General features: G+C 56.1%; 1 protein-coding gene across 10 annotated transcripts in view; it reads left to right on the top strand.

The window, feature by feature from the left end:
- The window catches only part of DIP2 (disco-interacting protein 2), a 191,227-nt gene that overhangs the window by 60,089 nt on the left and 110,898 nt on the right, over nt 1–20,240 (top strand). The window lies entirely within an intron of this gene.

The raw sequence follows: 20,240 nt of genomic DNA, 5'->3' as shown, positions 1-20,240 counted from the left end.
CCGTCGCCCCTTCTCTGCTGTTTGTGATTGGGCGAGGCTCGGTGTCTCGTTTGCGTAGCCACCACCTCGCAGCCTCTGCATTCGGGTCGCGTCTGAAAGGAAAAGCAAGGTTCGTCGATCGATTGAGCCCCCCGAATACGCTCCGTCCAGGCGTGGCAGTATTTGGGCCACACGGCGACATTGACTGGTCTTCCCATGGAGGTGTCTGTTCAAATTGCGCGTGGTACAGAGCGTGGTGGTTATAAGTTGCCCTGCATTTAGGGTCTTCTATCAAGGTGGGCAGTCTGACCGGAAACACTGCAGTTTGGTAACGAGCGGTCAAAGATAAGAGAAAGGAATAAAAACGAGCCCATCGGTTGGAGGCCTGAGCCGTGTGGCTCAAAAATCCCGAAAGGTGTGGCGTTCGCACCCTTCGCTTTGCGCTTATTAACGTTGGCTTGATGTCGCGCTATACCTCAAGGTGAGCGGAGTCTTTCCATCCTCATTTGCGGTCAGCGAGCGAAGCAGGGGCATTCGCTCAGTGGCGACAGGAAGTACTGACACGGCCCGCAGACCGGGACATTCGGACCGTGTCCCCTTTTCCGGCGTTTCAGTACCCGTCTAGTGTCCTCCTCCTCGTCTTCTCCGGTCCGAGGATGTGTGCTTCTGTACGCACGGAACGGCGGCCCGCTTTTGTTTCGCTGCTATTTTCTGCCGCCGCAAGGAGCTCTATTTTGGGGCACGTCCCCGGGGGACCTGCGGGACGGAGTGGCCAAATGGTAATGGCACGCCCGCCGCACTGCGTCGCGAAGTCTGTCCGAGCCGTGCGGCAATTAACCCAGCTTCGTCGAGTTTGGAGCTTGCATCGGCCAAACGCGTTTGGGTTTCATCTCTATAGCTTATCGCATGCTCTTGGGCGTCGCTCGCTGGAAGAACCCTCGGGGGCTCTGACCGTGACGTGAACCTGGCTGTTGCCGCCAGCGGCCGCGTGCCCATCCGCGGTGACAGCGGAGCTGTTTTTGGGCGTCTGGCTTTCGCCCCGTTTCCACGTGCTGCGACTAGACTGGTCGGTGACACCGCGGTGAGATTCTCGATTGGAGGGACACGCAAGGTTGCTTGATGTTCGCATAGGCAACCCGTGATTAAAAGCGACAGAAACGCAACGCGGAATGTGTTGCTGCTGTTATAACCAGCGTACTTCTATGCAGTATTTCGTGTGTTTCGATTAGAGTGAATACTTCCGCCGCTCGATTATAAATTATTTAGCGTAACACCACATGGGGATGCATGTATTCCCTCATTGTGGAGAAGAAAACGTCCCACCAAAATTAGATGCCTATACTCCTTTAAAACAAAAATTAGACAGTTTAAGCTGTAAGACGCAAAGCGCTACGGCGCTGCGTGCGTTACGCTGTCCGCTCCGAAGTATAGTTTTAGCTGGTCGAGCTGTAGCGTCCCTCAGGCGCACGTAGCGCCATCTAGTACGTCAAAGCACATCAACGCTCGGTTGAAGAAAATTTCATCCCTGATTACTGATAACTAGTGTGAGTGCATTGGGAGCCCCTTTTTTGTTCCAAGAAGAAAAACTATGCAAACCGAAGAAAATGTAAGAACTGGCTAAAAGCTAGAAAACTGCTTCGCCAGGTGTCGTTGCTACGAGGAAAACACACTGCATATAGTTAGGCCTAACAGGTTTAAAATCGCCAAATTATCTGAAAAACAGGGGCTAGTTATCGCTTATACCGCTATGTGTGGGCCAGAGTAGGCGAAATAAAAGCGAACCGCTACCATTTGAGCGAGTTATTGCGTCGGAGAATCTAGCGGCGACATGTATTTATTCCGAAGCGGGCGAGCAGGGCGCCGCCATCTTGTCAAAGTTAGCGTACGCAAGCCACGCAAGCGCCGCAGCGCAAAGTCCTCTGGTTAGCGTACGCACGCAAGACGCAGGGCTTGCGCTTGCGTTCTGCGCATGCGCACTACCGTCCCCGCAAACTCCTTGCGCACGCTAAGCCGTTGCGTACGCACAGCTAAAACTGTCTAATAAGGCAGCTGAGGCGAACGTGGGCACACTTTCGTGGGAAGCTCGGCAAACACTGTCGCGCACCTTTTGAGGCTTGGGACCCCCTATTCACCGCGTTCGCAAACCTCCGTGCCCCCAAGGTGTCGATGGCGCATACCGCAGCCTGCTCAGCTGTGGCACGCCGTGGCAGAGCCGCCCACAAATTGCGCTGCGCCCTGCGTGCTCTACCGAAAGGTGAAGCTCGCACTGCAGGAGCGACTGCGCGCACCCTGCGATGCTCATCTCGTACCTGCGCCGCTCATCGGCGCCCCGAGATCTGCGCGAGAGCGACGCGTACTCAGCAGCGTAAAAGGCTTGTGTGTTGGCACGGACTAAAAGGCTTGTGTGTTGGCACGGACTCGGTCGGCGTCTTGGGTGGATCGTTTCAGGGAGCGTCAAGAGGCACAACAGAAGCGGCGTTGACGCTGATGCATCCACTACGTGAATTCAGGGGCGCCGCCGTCCTTCGGAGTCAGTTTGGACGTGTGTTTCGTTTAGTGTTGTGGGCGTTACCGAAAAAAAAGTAACTAAATACGTTACTCGTTACGCCAGAATAAAAGGAACGCGTTACCGCCCTACGTTACCTACAAAAAAAAGGGTAACACATTACCGTTACCGAAAAAAAGTACCGCACGTTACTTTACCGTTACTTCCTGGCCACAAATTTTAATTAGTGCGTCTTCGCCTTAAAAACTCACGATAGCGATTTTATAAAGATTATATTTCACATAAAACTTGTAATAATAATAATAATAATAATTGGTTTTTGGGGAAAGGAAATGGCGCAGTATCTAACTCATATATCGTTGGACACCTGAACCGCGCCGTAAGGGAAGGGAGTAAGGCGGGAGTGAGAGAAGGAAGGAAGAAGAGGTGCCGTAGTGGAGGGCTCCGGAATAATTTCGACCACCTGGGGATCTTTAACGTGCACTGACATCGCACAGCACACGGGCGCCTTAGCGTTTTTCCTCCATAAAAACGCAGCCGCCGCGGTCGGGTTCGAACCCGGGAACTCCGGATCAGTAGTCGAGCGCCTTAACCACTGAGCCCAAACAGCGATTTTACGCGAAATCCTGTTTTAACGAGAATACTTTGCACAAGTGTGCAGGAGCTTAGCAATGTTATAGTGGCCCAAAAGTTGCCTGTAGACTTGCATGTGATGGCATCTAACTCTGTGGCACATGGTGAAGCCATTTTCTTAATTTGACATTAAACACAAAATGAAGCTTCATCATCAAATCTAATTTCACAAAGAAAATATCGCTGAACTCTCAAAAATTTAGAGTAATTCTGAAAAACGTGATGTTCCAAAATGCTCGGCATGCTTCCATTCTTTAGAGAGTCGTGTGTGTGAGGGGTTTGGGAAGGGGAGGTAGGTGAATCCAACTGTGCGAATGCGTGTTCGTGCACGTGTTTCGTGCTTTACGGCTATTCTTTATTTCTTTTTTTTTAGTTGTGTGCATCGTCAAGGGCAGGTGTTTTCTCGCATGCATGCGAGTCGCAACAAAGGTCGTCGAGAGCACCTGTACATTTTGGTTATTTGCAACATCACTTTAGTGCTCTGCGCTTTTTTTTCTCTCTCTAAAAACGGGGGGGGGGGGCGTGACAATTGGAACAAAAAATACCTATAGTAACGTAACACCTCACGTTAGCGAAAAATGTCAAAGTACGTACTTTACCCGTTACAGTTCCGCAGTGGTAACGAGTAGGTTACTAAGTTACCGAAAAAGTAACGCATTACCGCCAACACTCGTTTCGTTCATATGTCAACGTAAGTACTTTACCCGTTACAGTTCCGCAGTGGTAACGAGTAGGTTACTAAGTTACCGAAAAAGTAACGCATTACCGCCAACACTCGTTTCGTTCATATTGAACGTTCCACGGCCCAAGTTATACCCCTGTCATACGGACACTGTAAAGGTACTTTGAACTAATGCTCCATTACTCTAAGGACGAACGCGCGCTGCCACACGGGCGCGCCAAAAAACACCTAGCTCAAAGGAGCTTCGAAACAAGGCAGCTCGAGTTCGTCCATTGAGACTTCAAGGGAGTACTCTCTCTCCCAGCGAGTTAACAGCATAAATAAATTGAGAAAAGAGACGTTCAATTTTCATTTTATAAATTCACTTCATGAGATTAGTGGTGTTATAAAATATAAGATCATTTGTTTTGTGGCAGTCTCACCACGCCATACTCTCGTTCCAGATATACGAGCGTCACGGTAGCCACGGTAAATATGCCGCCATGTCAGTCATGTTGTTTGTCGCTTTAACATAATACGGTTATAAAACTAATTTACCAAAAAAATGTGACATTTCTGTATTTACATGTGCAGTGAGGATTGCAATTTTAATAACGCATTTCGCCGATGAGGGCGCTAACAATTTCTTGCGAAGGTCGTTCCGCGACCGTGTAGCACGGACGAACTTCCCTGAAGTAGTGCTCCTTTGGGAGCGTAAAGGAGCATTAGTACAAAGTGCCTTTAGAGTGCCCGTGTGACAGGGGTATTACTCTGTGCCGCTGCCTTGGCCTGGCGCGCATCCGAAGCGACTCTTTTGGGGGCCTCACGCACGCGCTTGCCTCCGCTGCTGCCGCCGGCTGTCATGTCCGTGGCGATTCCAAAGCGTCCCAAAAGGCCCCTTTGTGGTCGCCGGCCAGGCCACCAGGGATGCGTTTGCACCTGCATGTGGCTTCACGTGGCAAATGCACCGGCACGCCTGAGCTGGAAAATCCCCGTTGCCTTAGTTCAGGCCTTGAGCTGGCGCAAAATTTGTTCGCATTCATGCTGCACTGCGCAGTTTAGTAGCGCGAGGAAACACGAAGTACAACAACTACAAGAGGTGGGCGGGCCCACACACGCGTCGGCTCATTTACGGAAGCAGGGGGTTATCGGCCGCGAATCGTCGAGGCCGCCTGCGGGGCCGGTGTTCGCCCGTCTAACCTTGCCCTCGGAGGCGTGTGGCCGGGACGAGGTGGCTCTTCTGTCTTGTCCGCCTGTGCGGTTCCGCAAATTCAGCTGTGCGCCCAACGTGTGTCTGGGGCAGTGCTGTTCCACCCTTGCCCGTCGAGTGCTGGTAGCACTGGCCTCCGATTTCTCTCTCCGCGTTCTTGCTGAAGGCGCGCGCAGCTAGCCGCTGATCTCGGTCGGCGCGGGGGCCCCGCGAGGTTCTGTGCGCAACGCGCAGCGTCACTCGTGTGCGGGGCGGCCTGATGGAAGCCAGAGGTTCATTGCACAGCGTCTGCTCTGCTGTGCCCGTGTGTGCGCGCTGCTTGTCCCTCGCTTTTCGCGCCGCTGGCTGGCTCGGCTGCCCTCGTGACAGCGAGAGCGATGTTTATCTTGGCGCCTGCGGCACGCGAGCGGCGGCCGGGCGCTGGTTCTCCGCCTCGCCTCCGGAACCCGCGGCGCTGTCTGACTCATCCGCCGAGCAGCGAACCGGTTGCGCGGTGTGGCATTTCCGTTCCGCGGTGGTGGTGGTGGTGTCATCCCTTCTCGCGACGCTTGGCTTTTCCTTCGTAGCGTGTTCCAGCTCCTCGGCGCTCTTGGTTTGTTGCACTGCGGCGCAAGAAAAAACGCTCACCGGTACAGCTTTCTGGTGACGCGAAATGAAAGTGGCTTTCGGAGAGGGCTTGATGTACGAATACGTCGGGTGACTAAAATAAATACGGGGGCGCTTAATTATCATTATGCGATGAGTATGCGTTTAGCATTAGATCTTCTCATTGCTTTTAACTGCGTCTTTCCTTTTCTTTTCATACTTGCATATTTTGCCAGCAAACCGCCGAACACCTTTGCGGAGCTATTCTTGATTATTTTCATTTTTGCCGAGTCGTCCATGGTCATCAGTTTTAGTCATCCCAGGGCCTCTTCCCTACACATGAAGAGAGAGAGGATTTCCTGCAAACCGTGGCAAGTGTGCGCAACACTACGCCGCCGGACAGCTTTTCCTCAGGGTGGCGCTTCTAATAGTACCAACGGCCGCATTAAAACACGAGCCAGTTGATGACTGGAGCAATTACACAAGTGAATGCGCGCATATTACGCGTGACGGCCGCTCGATCGAGCTACCGCAGGGTGGCCGACGTTGACTCTTGAGTAATGCTGCGCAGAAAAAGAAGGCGGAACCAAAATTGCAACCTTCCGTCGACGTTGGAAAGCGCTGCCCTTTATCCCAGCGGCGGGCGAACCGTTGAAATGGGAAGTGCGCGCGCCTCGTTTGCTTTGCTGGGAAAGCGAGAGAACAATTCTCCCCGGGGGTTCATTACTTTACGCTCTGCTGCCGAAGGGCACAGTGGAAGCCGCTGAGGAGAATGAAAGGCGTCTTCGCGAAAGCAGCCCCGCCGAGGAGCTTTTCGTTGTTGCCTGCTGGCCGGATACTATTCTTCTTCTGGGAAAGGGCCGCCCGTTAACAAGGGCGACGCCAGTCTTCCCGCGTGAGGATCAGTGGCTTCCGTTCTGGGCATCCGAGCCGCGCTGACGGGATAGTCGCCATGCGGGGGCGCTGACACTTTAGTGCAGCACTGCCCAGCTAGGGCCGCTGATTTTGAGCGGGTGTCTCTGTACGTGACAGTGGGTATGGTGCCACTTTCAAACGGCCACATGCTGCTGCGTAGTGTCATCACATGCGTACGCTTACCCGAGAATACCTCATCTGGGAGCGAGTTAAGTGCCGGCCCGCTAATGCAAGAAGACGCCGTTGAAGGGTGTGTTGGGATCTGTGACACTGCTTCGGATTGGTTTTTCTATGCTGAGGAGTCGGGACATGGCTCACTCGGTGGTATACCATTCTGGCGTGAGCACCCCGCCTCGCACAGCAGACTGCCGGGTTCGTGCGCCGCTGCTGTGCCACGCGCTGCACGCAACTCGTGCGCCATGCGGGCCCCCTAATGAGGGCGACAGGTGCCTGCGGTGTCGGTCGCACCTCTGCGCCGTCGTCGCCGGTGGCCATCCTGCGGACTTCGTCGCGTGCGCTGATTGGGCGCGGCGTCCCGCTGCGCCATTGGGAAACGGCGATGCCATTTTGGCCGGCGCCCCGCAGCCGTGCGATGCCCCATTATCGCGGAGCCGTCGACCCACCTCTGCGGCGACTGGGTGTCGTCTTCTCGGCATCGGAGATCGCGGCGCGCAGGCAGCCATCGCGTTTCCGCGGCCTAGACGCGCAACATTCGCCGCGAATGATGGCGCTGGGCTTTCGGTGCTCGATCGGCGCCCCTGGTTGCCAGACCAACCGCTGACTGATTAATTTTCGGCCTCCGAGAACGTCGTCTTGTCGCAGCCCGGGGCTGCCCTAGTGCGGAGAAGCCCTTTCTCCGTGAGACTGAATCATTTCGTCGGGGACCGAGCGGTTTGCCGCTGCGGAGGCGGGTGACGCGCGCTTTTCCGTGCATGGCGTGCCGCCCGGATGACGTCACCGCTCGGAGACACTCGCCTCGGCGGCCTTGGTCGGCGGACGCATCTCCGGGACCTAGGCGGCGTCGCTCCGTCGGCGGGCAGGCGATCGCGTCGCCGAGCGCGCCTCTACGACCGGCTGGGCCACAATAGAAGTGGGCGCCTGCGCGATGCGGGGTCCCCAAGATGCGCTCTCGGATATCTCCGCAACGCCGCGAGCACAGAATGGCGCAAGCGGGCTCTATGCCAACCTGATGAACGCGCCTCTTGTCGGCGTCATGCTCGGGATTTCTAGGCATGGCCGCTGATGTGTGCCTCGGCAGTGTAGGCGCGCGTGCGTGCTGCTCCTGTGGCGTGAATGGGACGTTCTCCTGCCCCCGAGGTTGCCGAGGCGCAACGTCTGCGGATCCTTTGTGGACTGCCTGGTGCCGAAAGCGGCCGAGTCCTGCAGCTGCCGCTCCTCGCGCATTGCTATTAGAATGCTGCGACGCTGGGTGGCCCTCGTGCGGGGCATCGCGCCATGGTGGTGCAACCTCGCTCCGGCAATGGCGTTCCGACGCCCGTACGGCTTCTTCCCGCGAAGGCGTAATCGCCCCGTGGGATCCTTCGCTGCTTCCGCGCACAAGTCTACAACGGCGCCGGTCTTGCTCGCTGTACGCAGAAAAACGGTCGGTAAGGGCTGAAATCGCAACAGGACGCGTTTCAAGGAGCCGCTCGGTGTTCCAATAAACTGTCTGGCTTGCTTGTAAATATGTGCATCCCGATGTTTTTGAACGGAACGCCGTATAACCGATTCGGTGAGCCTGCGGCGGCTGATCGTTCCTAACTGGGCCGAGTGGCGCTTCGGCATGCGGTGTAAAACAAAATGGCGGAAAACTTAAAATTCGCCGCTGCGCGTTTTGTGACCACTTTGCGTGATTGTTTATTCCATTCCGCTTCCTATAAGGAAACGCACCCTCTCGTGGTGTGAAACAGGTTCGCGCGTGCAAGCAGCGCGGCTGCCCGAGCAAAGCGGGCGGAGAAGTCTTCCGCGATAAGGACCCGTCCAAGGGGCCCGAGATTGCCCCGAGTTGAGGCTCAGTGACGCCTTAACAGCCGCGAGGTGTGTGTGTTCTGGTCGGCTCGGGCGGCCTTTGCGGTCGGTATCAGTGGTGGCTGGCTGTGCTTTTCCCCGGGGAGATGGTCGCCGGGACTTGGTCCCAGTTCTTCGTGGTCTGTGTACCAGGTGGGGTAGCACAAGAGCCTTCATCTGCGGTCTACAGTGCCTCTCGCTACGCATGCTAATCTAATAAAATGAACGGCGGGTGAGTTCGTTTCAGGAACAGGTCGCGCCATTGTATATGCATTTCGCACAGAATCCGCCTTTCTTCGGAAATGCTTCTTGCAGCGCATTCGATGAGATTGCCAACTCTGAAAGAGAGTTGTTTGCCTACTGCTCAGCTTTCTTGCTCGATTTAAAGCCTGGCTGGGGCTTTGTTTTGTAGTAGTCCTTTCCCAGGTTCAATGTTCTCCCCTTTATCGTGGTTAATTGGCCCGTGGCGTCAGGGCTTATACAGTTAGCGAGCAGTGGTAGTCGCTGGCTCCGGTATGAAAGGCGCTGTGGTTCCGAGCATCGCCAGCCGGGTGTGCCCGTGCATGCATGCATGAGCTGTTGCGCCAAGTTGAGGGTGCGCCCGAAACCGAGTTATTGACGCTGCATTGCCTGCATTTAGCATCTCGCGGGAGGAAAGCGCGCTCTCTGGCCTCGTTCTCGTCCCGAAGAAGAGAGAAGCGGGCGCACCTCGGCCACCGTGCGCGCGCAGACGATCGGAGTCCATTCGAGCCTTTCCTCGGTGGACGTCAGCAGCCACAAGCCTCCCGTTTGTCCGCCGCGGCCTCTCGTGCCGCGGGCGGGTTGCGTGACCCGGCGCGGTGCAAGAACTGGGTCCTGGCTACGTCCGATCCTGACCGGGACTGAGTCGACCCCGCGCGCGTGTTGACTCGCATTCCCTTTCCTCCCGCATCGCGCCGCCGAGGAGGCAAGAGGCGCGGCGTTCGTCTCGGGGGAGCCACTTTTGGCGAGGGCTCCTCGCGTGTCTTTCGCCAGTGGTTATTTTCAGTGTGTGTGTATACACTCGCACGGCGCGGGTCTCCTGTCTGCGATTTGTTTATACGCCCCCATGGCGTGCCTCTTTTCGTCTGCGCTCTCTCCTCGTTTCTTTTGGTCGGCCGCCACCGTCGTTTCACTCATTGCAGCCGTCGCGATTCGGTGGGTCGTTGACACGAGCTTGGCTTTTGTCCTGGAGGCGGACTCCCCAGCCGTAACCTCGGCCGATTCTCCCCTCGTGTTGCCGCCTTATTTGTGCATACAGAAGTGGCGCTTCGGGTATCGGCCTGTGCGCCGCAACAGCACGCGAGCATGCATGCAGTGCGGATCCCTGAGGCTAGGCCGTAACGCCATTCACTTCAACACGGTGATCAGGGAGTCCTTTCCTGTGTAGACGTCACGAGTTTGAACAAGAGCGTCTTTGCTTCCGGACAAAAATCAGCGTGCCCAGAAAGAATTGCAGAAGAGAGCGTCGTCCTCAGTTTCCGATAGCACTCAATTCGCATGAAAGCTGCCGGAGACACCCTTGATCAGCGGTGGTCCAGTGGCTTTGGCGTTCGACTGCTGATCCCAAGGCGGCGGCATTGAATCCCGACCGCGATGGCCGTTAAATAAGCGCACGTTAAATAACCGCAGGTGGTCTAAATGAATATGGAGCAATATAATGGCGTCGCTCATAGCCTCCCTACACTACAGGTAGGCGTCTATTGCGCTTGGCCCTGATTTCGATGGCTGCTGCCGCTGTCACCTTTTTCAACGCGACTGCGTTAAGGCTCCCATTCGGCCAAAATCCGGCGTCGTCGGCGTTGTGAGCGAGAAATCCCCGGAGAAGAATTCTAGGTCACGTGACCTTGCGACGTCACACAACCTGTCCACTGGATTGTCAGCAAACTGACCACCGTGGCAGGGGTCAGTTAAATTAATGTAATTATTGGTCGCGAGAGGTTGTTCGGGAAGAGCAACCCGGGTCGCACAAGCCCCACCGCTGGGAGCACCTGCAGCAGTCGCAGGGCAGTGGTGCATTGCTTAACCGCTGCACCACTGCGCCAGGAGTGCATGGTATGAGGACTGCCAGGCATCTACAAATGTAAAGTCAAAAATGATCAATTCCAGATATATTGACGTTAACCCATTGACGCTCTCGCGTCGTGTACCCTTAAGTTCTTCATTGCAGCAGCAGCGTAACTGCTGCAGAGCACCGCTGTTGGGAACTCGGGCGTACACAGGCCGGTGTACGGGGAGCGCAGCTACCGCGTACAGTATATGCACCGAAGGGCACATCCACGCCGCATTCGGCCCGTGTCGTCAGTGTGGCTGCGCGGAACTGGTTCAACCCATCATCGGTGCGTCCGCGGGTTGTTTCCGCTGGCGCGAAGGAGGGCGTAGCAGCAGGGTAGCCTACTTCCAAGGGCGACAGTGGCCGGGGATCCTTTCCTTCCAGGTGTCCTCGTTGGGCCGCTGACCGCAAGTGTCCGCCTTCCCCGCTCTGTCTACGGTCGCGTGTCAACCGTCCGACGCTCAAGCGAACGTCCTGTGGTGTTCCGGAGTGAGAACGGGCTTATGTCGGGACTCTCTCTCCTGCTCCTGTGGTCTGTTTTATAAAGTTTGCTACTTTTTCCTCGACCGCTAGTATTGTGCCGATTCAAGGAGATACAGTGAGCAAGCAGCGCGTCGTGGCCTCCTCTTCTGCGCCTTGCCAACGTCCTGACCTGATCGCATCCGTCATCGGCCGTTGCGTACTGCCAGGACTACGCGAAGGTGCGGACAGTTTCCGGCGCACTTTTGGTGTGCTGTGCCGAGTGCACTTGGCTCACCTCCGATTCAAAAGTGCACGTCTGTCTGTACTTGAAATTTTGTGGCGTTGTTGTACAACCGTCCTGTCGCCTGTTTTGCATTGTGTAACAGGTTGTTCACCTTCGCTGAAGCGTTGTGTTGGTCTTTGTCATCACTGGTGTCCGGTCGTCAGCGTGCACGGGGCTTCTGTACGGTGAAGTTTTGTGGGGCGATACTTACGCAGTCGCATGCCTTCTCTTCATGTTGGTCCACTAGAGCGGGCTGTACCTGTCTTTTTTTTTTTTCGCTACGGGACCCCTCTTGTGGGCGTGCTCAGTTAGTTTGCCGAGTGCTTGCAGTCTGTGGAAATCTTCCGAGCCCCCTAGCAGCGCGGAGTTAAGTTGGCTTAGCGCATTTCCCACTCCTTTTTTTTCGGCGTGACCCGCCAAATCTTCCGCCCCCGGCATCTGTGTTTCGCGGTAACGTCCAGGACAAGGACTGAATGTTGTGATCTCCTCTGGACCGCCAAAACTAGGTTTCTTGCCCCTGCGGAGCCCGCAGGCGAAAAAGTTGACAATTGGTTTTTGAGGAAAGCAAATGGCGCAGCAATTATTCGCTATCTCGGTGGGCACCCACCCGAACCGCGCTGTAAGGGAAGGGCAGGAGGTGGCAGTGAAAGAAAGCAAGCAAGCAAGAAAGAAAGAATGAAATTAAGAGGTGCCGTAGTGGAGGGCTCCGGAATAATTTCGACCACCTGGGGATCTTTAACGTGCACTGACATCGCACAGCACACGGGCGCCTTAGCGTTTTTCCTCCATAAAAACGCAGCCGCCGCGGTCGGGTTCGAACCCGGGAACTCCGGATCAGTAGTCGAGCGCCCTAACCACTGAGCCACCGCGGCGGGTGTGAACACATGCATGGGCCTGAAACACATTGCGAACGATGGGCCGCACACGTCTGTGCCTGCCTTTCTTCGTGGCGCGCAGTTTCCTCGTGTCTCCTGGAACGGCAGTTTCCCGCCGATCGGTCATTGGGGTCGGAGGACGGGCGCGTCCTAAATTCTGTGCCTTTGTTTCGCCCTCGACAGCAAGGGAGCGCGGGGTGCTCGCAGTGAATCGCGCCCCTTTGTTCTGCCGCCGGACAGCCGGGCTGCGCTGTCGCCCCGAAACTGGTTTCCTCTTCGGGCGCTGCGGCTGACAAATGGAAGGAAAAGGTCCCCGATTTCTTCCAGCCAGGTTGCACGCAAATCCGGGCACCGCGCAGTGCCGTACAAGAAGTTCCATGGTGCAGCGTGGTTTTCGCGGCGGCCTCGTCTGGCTTGCGACGCTGTAGAGTCCTCACCTGAGTTGCAGTCAGCGCTCGGGTGCTAATGGGGTGCCTGGTCTCGTGCTCGCCGCGTAGTACACCTTGTACTTGTGCGTTTTTGGCTCGGAACGCGAAGGAAGGTGGTCGCCGACGCTGGTGTCTTCTCCGCGGTAACAGCCGGTTCTGTTCAGAGCGGCCAACGCGGTCGCTGCATTGCGAAGAAGCGTTTTGCGCGCCTGCTTGCCTAAGCTGCTCTGCGCACGCTGTCTGACGTGCGAATAATATCCCATCGCGAAGTGAGCGAAAACTGCCGTCTCGACGTTATCGAGGCGCAGTGCGATCGACGCTGTCCGAGAGGACTTCTATGTTTATCAGTGTAGAAAAGCTCTTCGTTTCTTTGGCAGCATTTACTTTGCGATGGAACTATGTCGTCGCCGTGGGGGTTGAGGACCTCTGCTGCTGAGTCGCATGGACGGTTCCACCCGTGCCATTGACGACGACCTTTCCCCCGTCTTCGAGCGGTGGGCGTGCCTATTCAACGCCGGTGCGTACGTGCGCGCAGAGCCGCGACACCTTCCCGCCTGCCCTGGAAGGTCGCGCTGCTTTGCCCTTGGGTGCGCGATGCAGTGCGAGACGGCGTTGGAAGGGGGGGAGGGTCGCTGTGGAAGTGCATTCCTTTTTCTTCGTCCCCTGCTGCAGGGAACTGTTTGCCGAGGCCGGGCTGCAGGGGCGCCCCCTGGTTACCGCTCTGTCGGTGCTGGCGCATTTGCAAGGGAGATGCGTGGCAGCAGGCCCGGCTGGGCTGGGCGCGCCCATGGCTCATGCATTAGAGGGGGCCTGGCCTGCCCCGAGCTGCTTGCTCCTTGAGGGTACACGCACCTGTTGCTTCAAGTAGACTGTAGCGGAATGCACGCTTGCGCGATCGGATCGAAAATATTACGTCTCACTTCAAGGCGCTGTTTTCAGCTGTTACATTTCCCTTGACTTTCGTCTTGTCACCGGCGCACTGTTTTTTTTTTAAGCATTTAGCTGATTGCACTAAGTCAAGCGGGCCCATGTCGCACTGTGGGTATTCGTCCTTTTTTTTTTTCGATCTCTCTCTCTGTCTCTGCCTTTCACTTTGGTGTCTTTATACGGGCTGACATTCCTCCAGCTTCGAGCGCCTCTGCATCTGGGTGCTTTTGCTTTCCCGTGGTTTGCGCTGGCCGAACAGCCAGGATAATTGCGCTGTCTCAGCTTTGAACGTCCCCGTTGCAAATTTTTCATCGGCAGCTACGCTGGAACCAGTCCGGTGGAAAAATACAGCTCCGAAACTGGGTCTAGGGCAAATCTGGAGGGGAACGGGGGGGGGGGGGGGGGGGGGCGACATGTCTGCAGTCAGTCGGCTGACTGCGACGGTCCGAAGGGAGCTCAATTGCTTTCCAGTATCGTATAATGACCTCGCTGGTAACGAGTAAATCGCTCCTGTATAGACTGAGATCTCGCCGCATGATCTGTACCCCTTTCCTTCGTATTACTACTTCTTCCTTGTGTTCTCTGGTTGCAGTCTTGTTTGCTTTTTTTTCCTGACATCTGAGTTGAACGCTTTCAAAGCTTCGAGTTACGCTTACGTGGCGGCAGGGGTGAGCGTTTTTTTTTTTTTTTTTTGAGAACTATGCGGAAGCGCAGTGGAATAAAAATTGATTCAACTTTTGCATTTACGTTACTCAATAAGGCCCGGGGGGAAAGTCGAGTGGTGACGTGCAGCCTGTGTTACTTTATCACCGGTCTAACGTGAGAGGGAGGCTCGTTCCCACACTTCCGAAGCTCAGGAATTGCAGGCATTAGAAGCATTGACTGCCACCGGGATCGCGGGATTTGCCGTACACTTCTCGACCCGTTTCGTTTGGAGGCGGCTGAGGTTTTTATCGCCTCTCTTGGCAAGCGAAGCCAGGCGACGAAGCCCGGCGGTGCCTTTCAGGGCGTTCGCGCACCCTCCGCGCTCGAAGTGCCGGAAACGTGCTTGTATACAGCCGCTCATTGCCACCAGCCCAGGCCGTTTACTCTTCGACACCTTTATGCGTGGTCGCTGTCGCCGCGGACCAATTGTAGCGTTTGATGATGACTGCGGGCTCTAATGGTGTTGGAAGATCGCTTTTGAAGAGTATGCTGTGCCAAAGGTTGGGTGCCGGTGAGAGCGGAAAACGCAGAGCTTGAGAAACCTGTTGTTACTCGAGCAGTGTACGCGTCTGTTGTGCTTTCTCTTAACTGTTCAAGTTCCACATGGCGTGTGCTCGCTTTAAGACGGGTTTGTTACTCGCGTTTTTTTTTTTTTGTCAAGATACGCTAATCTAGCTGTGCGTGTCCGCTGCACCACTTACCGAGAAACATGCCCGAAGTTCTATTTTTTCTTTTTTTCCTCGCTCGCATTCTTTCATTTACCGCGACGAAGATAATCGTACGGCGGCTACATCTTCATTCGCCAACGACGATCTCTTCCTTTAAGGAATTCACGTTGTCCGCAGAAACGCCTGTGCATCGCGACTTGAGCCAGCGGGCCTCCCTCCCTGACTCACCAGCCAATATCCGTCCGCTGGTCGGCCGTGCATTGTTCTGCTTTGAGCGTGGCGGCGTTTCGTGCCCCAAGGAGGCGCCCGTAAATGTGAGACGCGAGTCTCGGCGACCCCGCGAGCCAGTCGCGCGCCGAGCACGCGGTCTTGTCGGCCGCGCTCCTGGCGCGGGGCCCCGTTGTCTGCCGCCGGGTGACGCTCTCCAGGCAGCGCTTCTGCAGCCCCCCTCATTGTAAACATGCCTTGTCCCCCCGCGCTGCCGCCGCCGCCCGTGGTTTTATTGGCCGTTGGCGGACGGATGCTCACATGGGGGAGGGGTCGTTCGCTGCATGCGCGACGGAGGCGAGCCCCGTCCCTAATTCGGGTCGTGTCTGCGTCGCGACGGCTGTTTGAGGCTTGCGATGCGACGCTTGTCTTCTCGAAACTGGGGCCTCGGGGCGCTTCGCGCTGGAGCGGTGCTAGGGCGCACTGTCTTGATGCGGAAAACTGTGGCTACAGTCGAGCTTCCACGTCGCTCCCATGTGCTGTGTATAGCTTCTCTGCTTGCTTTGGAAGAGCAGTTTCGTTTCGATTGCATTCGCATCTACGACTGGTTAGTTTTTTTTTTGTGCTCCCAGAGCTGACGCTGTGGATCGAATGAATTGCACCCAGAGTAGTGGATTCGGCTTTCTTCTCCGCTCTGATCTAACCTGTGAGAAAACTCTTGCTTCCTGCCTTGGCAGGAGACCGAGTCGTCTTTCATTTAGGGGCGTCTGATCTTGGCGCCCGCGGAGAAAGCTGTGTGAACGAAAAGAAAAGCGGTGGTTCGCTTCGGGTGGCCGCGGGTCACGTAGTACAGACAGCAAACCGCACTGGCCGAGGGTGGCCAGTCGCGGAGCGGCTTTCCTGGGCCGTTTATCGTGCTCATCTTGTGTCGGGTCGTTGTCCCCGACAATGGGCGCGCAGACCGGCTGCGCGAGATAAGTTGCCGGCCAATGATTGCGACTGGCTACTACTTCGCGTCGCTGACGGCGGGCTTCTTGTCTACGGACAGCGGCAGCTGTCGTTGACCTTGTTCCCCCCACGAGCCGCTGTAGAAGCTGCCAGGGTACCTCGACACTGCGCTTGCTGTCATATGTTCGCACCACCGGGGAAATGTATTGCATTTGGAACGTTCCCCGTGCACGGTTCGAGGGTCACGACACCACCTTTTGTGAATCTGCCGAATCGCGCTGTGAATCGCGCTGACCCTTGGGCCATCAATCAATATTCTTGATGCGAGTCTTTAGTATCGCATTGCCTCTCGATAATCCTGGGCGCTAAATGCGAACTCACCAAGCGGTTCCTGTGCAACGGGTGTGCAGAAGAGAGTGAATGGATGAGGCCACCCTAAAGGAGGGCAGGCAAGCAGGGGCTCGTTAGTGACGCGTATCGTTCCCGATTCGGACAACAAAAGGGACGCTCTAGGCCTTTTCTCTGTCTTTTGTTGCATGCGTCCTCTTTCCGGGCCACTCCTCACTTTCTGTTCGTTGGTAAAAGGGCGGGAAGGGGGGGGGGGGGGGTGTATATGCACCGGTTGGAGCAATGAGAAGCTCAGCAGTGTTGGCGGGAAACGCTGCATTCGTAGTTTCGTAGCGTACTTTGTTTGGGCTGTTTCACTCCTTTCGCGTCTTCCGAGCGCGCCACGGCCACGAGGTTTTTTCTCTCGGACTTTAGACCGGCGCAGCGAAGGATGATCTGGCCCACGGCTGCTTCAGGAGAGAAATAGAGGCTTACGTCTGCGTCGACGCGCAGCTCGTGCGGTTTTGATTCCGAAAGCTGCGCGTTGAGTCGTTACCGGACTGAGGCTGGAATTGCTAACATTCTGAGTAGTAGTTTTGACGTAAAAGGCTTTCATTCAGTGGTAGTCAGTTTGATTAGCTTTTGTGCCAACTTTTGCATGGAAGGATGCCTTACCTGAAATGAACTTTGCGAAACTCCCGCCTTTCCCATTCCTTTTTTTTTTCGCCCATTTCCGCCATTCTGTTAAAAAAACAAAGAGAGCTTGGCAGGTGTGTGTGTGTGTGCCTTGAGCTACGTGGAGTGCAAGAAAACTCCCGCATATTATCGGGGAGCGTTTCTTCAGTCCTTTCCGCATTTTGGAGGCTACTATGGTACAGCGGTATGCCATGTACTGTGGAGGTGAACTCGGCCGCACCGTCCACGCACGCGGCCCGACCGGCGAAACGCCCGGAAGTTGGCGCCACAATCTTTCGCACGTTTTGGGCGCCGTGCCTGGTTGAGGTTTCTTTTCTCGACTATGCGGCGGCCGCTCGTCTCTGAGCTCAGATTGGCGCTCTTGCGAAGCAGCCGCCGTTCCGCCTAAGCTGTGGCGTGAATACACACGGGCCTCGTATATATTGTGCGCACGCTCGCGAGAGCGCCGCTGCTTCGTTTGGCGAGGCTGCATTTTCTTTCGAACAATGCCGCGTGCGTTGGTGCGTGGCCGGCGCGTAATCGCCGCGCAGTTCCGTCCAAACTACTCCGGGGCACCGCCGATGGAGGACGTCGGGGGAGGAGACGTGTGCGGCGTTTATAGGCCCGCACCGGTGGGGAGTGTCGCATACATTTCGGATCGCAGGCCCGACCAAGCGAGCGAGAGAGCCTGTCAGCTGCAGAATGTGAAATGCGTATAATGACGTTGGGTCAGTCGTCTTCGTATCATGCACCGCGACCGTCTCTCGGCGGTCCATTGTTGACTGCCGAGTTCCGGCCGAGATCTCGACCCGGGCATTAGCATATCTGCGATCTCGGCCTCGGATATGAATTTGTTTATGACCGCACAGTGCCGTATTGCTTTGGCGGTGGACATAAACGCACTACAGGCCGTGCGCGGAAGGGTGCGGCCTATGTTTCCATGCAGGGTCCCTCAGACGCCGAGGGAAAAGCGCCGTATACCTGACTCTGTTGTGCCATGCAGCGTCCGCGAGTTTCACCTTCCTTCGGGATAAAGGTGTTCTTGGCGCTCTAAGACTGTAAAGGAGCGGCGAGGGTTTCGCATTACGTCTGCGGAGGCGTTTTTTAGTTGCAGTGCGCCCACCGGCACATATTGCCGAAAAAGCACGCTTTGCTATTCCTGGCTGGGTGCGTGCCGACGCGTTCTCCAGCTGCATCGCGCCCTGATAACGTCACCCTGTCCCACGACAGCCGGAATCTGGAAAGGTCGGCTCTCTGAACGCGCCCAGAAGGAGTTCATTCGCTCGTATATCGGTCAGGTGATGCGGGTGAAAAGCTGCGTATTATTAACCCAAGGCGCTCATGCCAGGGCCTCAGTGGACGGACCTTCATTACGCGAGGCTTGGTCCGAACGATACTTTGTGCGGGACACACACACACACAAAAAGGCAGAAGATTCACAATTCGCGCACCGCACATTTGCTACGCTCAAGCAAGGTACACGCCGCGCTGACGAGAATGGGGGAAAAAGCCACGGGGAGTGGTTATCTGCCGATGCGTGCATATGTGCCCTCGATCGAGAGAAAAAAGCAAACATGCGTAACAGCACCACACTGAGCAGAATCGCAAAAAAAAAAAAACATTGAAGGCGGAAAATATAATCGCGAGTTCGCCACAAGTGTTACGCACGTCTTGAACCGGCAACATCTCTTCCGGGCGTTTCGGGTCCGCATTCTGGGCCAGAGGCTGGCTGCGACCAATCCGAAGTTCACACATTTCGGCACCTCCACGGTGGCGAAGCGATCGCAGCGACGAGGCGGAGGGAGGGCATGGAGAGAGCGGGGCTTCCTGCGCGGCCCCCTGTGTAAACAGTGGCGGCCTCTGCTGAGCGCAGGGCTCGCACGCGCGCCCGCAAACCCCGCGCCATATGCGCGGTCCCGCGGTGTGTGTACTTTGGGGTGCTAACCACATTTCGCCCGAGGCGCTTGAGCCGCGTTTGTGAGGAGTCCGAGACGTCTCTTCGACCAAGAGCCGCTCATAAGTGAAAGATGTGGAGAGGGGGATTTGTGACCTTTCCGTATTTACATCGTAGTCTTGTCCAAGTCGACAGTTTGTGACTGCCGTGTGATGGTGGCAGCATCACTGAGCTCGATGCGCGTGCGAAAACCTGGGGGCCGAGTACGCGCGCGTGTTTTGCCGAAAGCGTGCGGCGTTGCAGCGGTGATGCTCGGCTGAGTGCAGCGCAGTTTGCATCCGTGCTTCTGCTGTCCCGTGGCAGCGAGACAGTCCGTCCACCGCTGTGTGGCGTTTGCCGCGGCGGCTGGAGGCAAGACACGCCGACTCCCTTGCTTCCTGTTGTTCACAGCCACCGCAATGAACACGCGGCGGGCGCAATTTCCAGGTATTTACGGTCCGGAAAAGCGCCGCCCGTCTGCGCGTCCGCAACGTGGACTCTCGCAATTTCCGGAGCCGCGTCCAGCTGAAAACTTGCTAAGCGCCCTCTTTCGTACTGCCGCAGCCTTTTATTTATTCTCTGCATTTTTTTTCTCTCTTTCTCTCTGGCGCTGCGGAAAGTGGCCCCGCGACTCCCTCGCGTGCCCGTCTGCTGCTAAAGTTGCAATACCTTCGCGAGGCAGTGACTCCTTTCCCTTTGCCCGTGCTTTTCTTCGAGATCGGGCGTGAAGCCGTGGGTGTTGGGAGCGGCGTCGGCGCAGACGTTGCGTTAATCGCACTTCCGCGTCGCCTGTTCCTTTCCGTCGGCAGGAATAGGAAAAAAAAGAAATGACGAAAAGAAATGTGTAGGCGCTTCTTCGTGCGTGTATGAATCTTCGCTTCGCGGTATGCCCTTTTATAGCTTTGCTGTCCTTCCCGCGGCCTCGGCGACTCCATTCCGATAAGGGCGAAATGCTGGCAAGAAAAGGGAGGACATCAATAACGTCGGACGCTTAGCCGTGCGCCAAGGGTGTTAGCACTCAGTGTGCAGTGTAGCCCCCCTTCTTGGCCTGCAGTTGACGCCAGACGCGGAGCCTCACGCATCGTGACTTGACATATGCGGCGGTGGAAGGGGATGGGAAGGGGTGCGCGCAAAAGTAGGCAAATGTACTTGTTTTTTTTCCTTTCACTCTCTGAACTCCCGTCCGCTGTCGGCTTGTAGTACAGTTCATCCCCAGCATAAGCAGTCTGTGTCGT

The sequence above is a fragment of the Amblyomma americanum genome, chromosome 1 (assembly GCF_052857255.1).
Source record: "Amblyomma americanum isolate KBUSLIRL-KWMA chromosome 1, ASM5285725v1, whole genome shotgun sequence".
Lineage (NCBI taxonomy): Eukaryota > Metazoa > Arthropoda > Arachnida > Ixodida > Ixodidae > Amblyomma > Amblyomma americanum.
The sequence above is the reverse complement of the archived record's forward strand: the minus strand, read 5'-3'. Positions and strand labels throughout refer to the sequence as shown.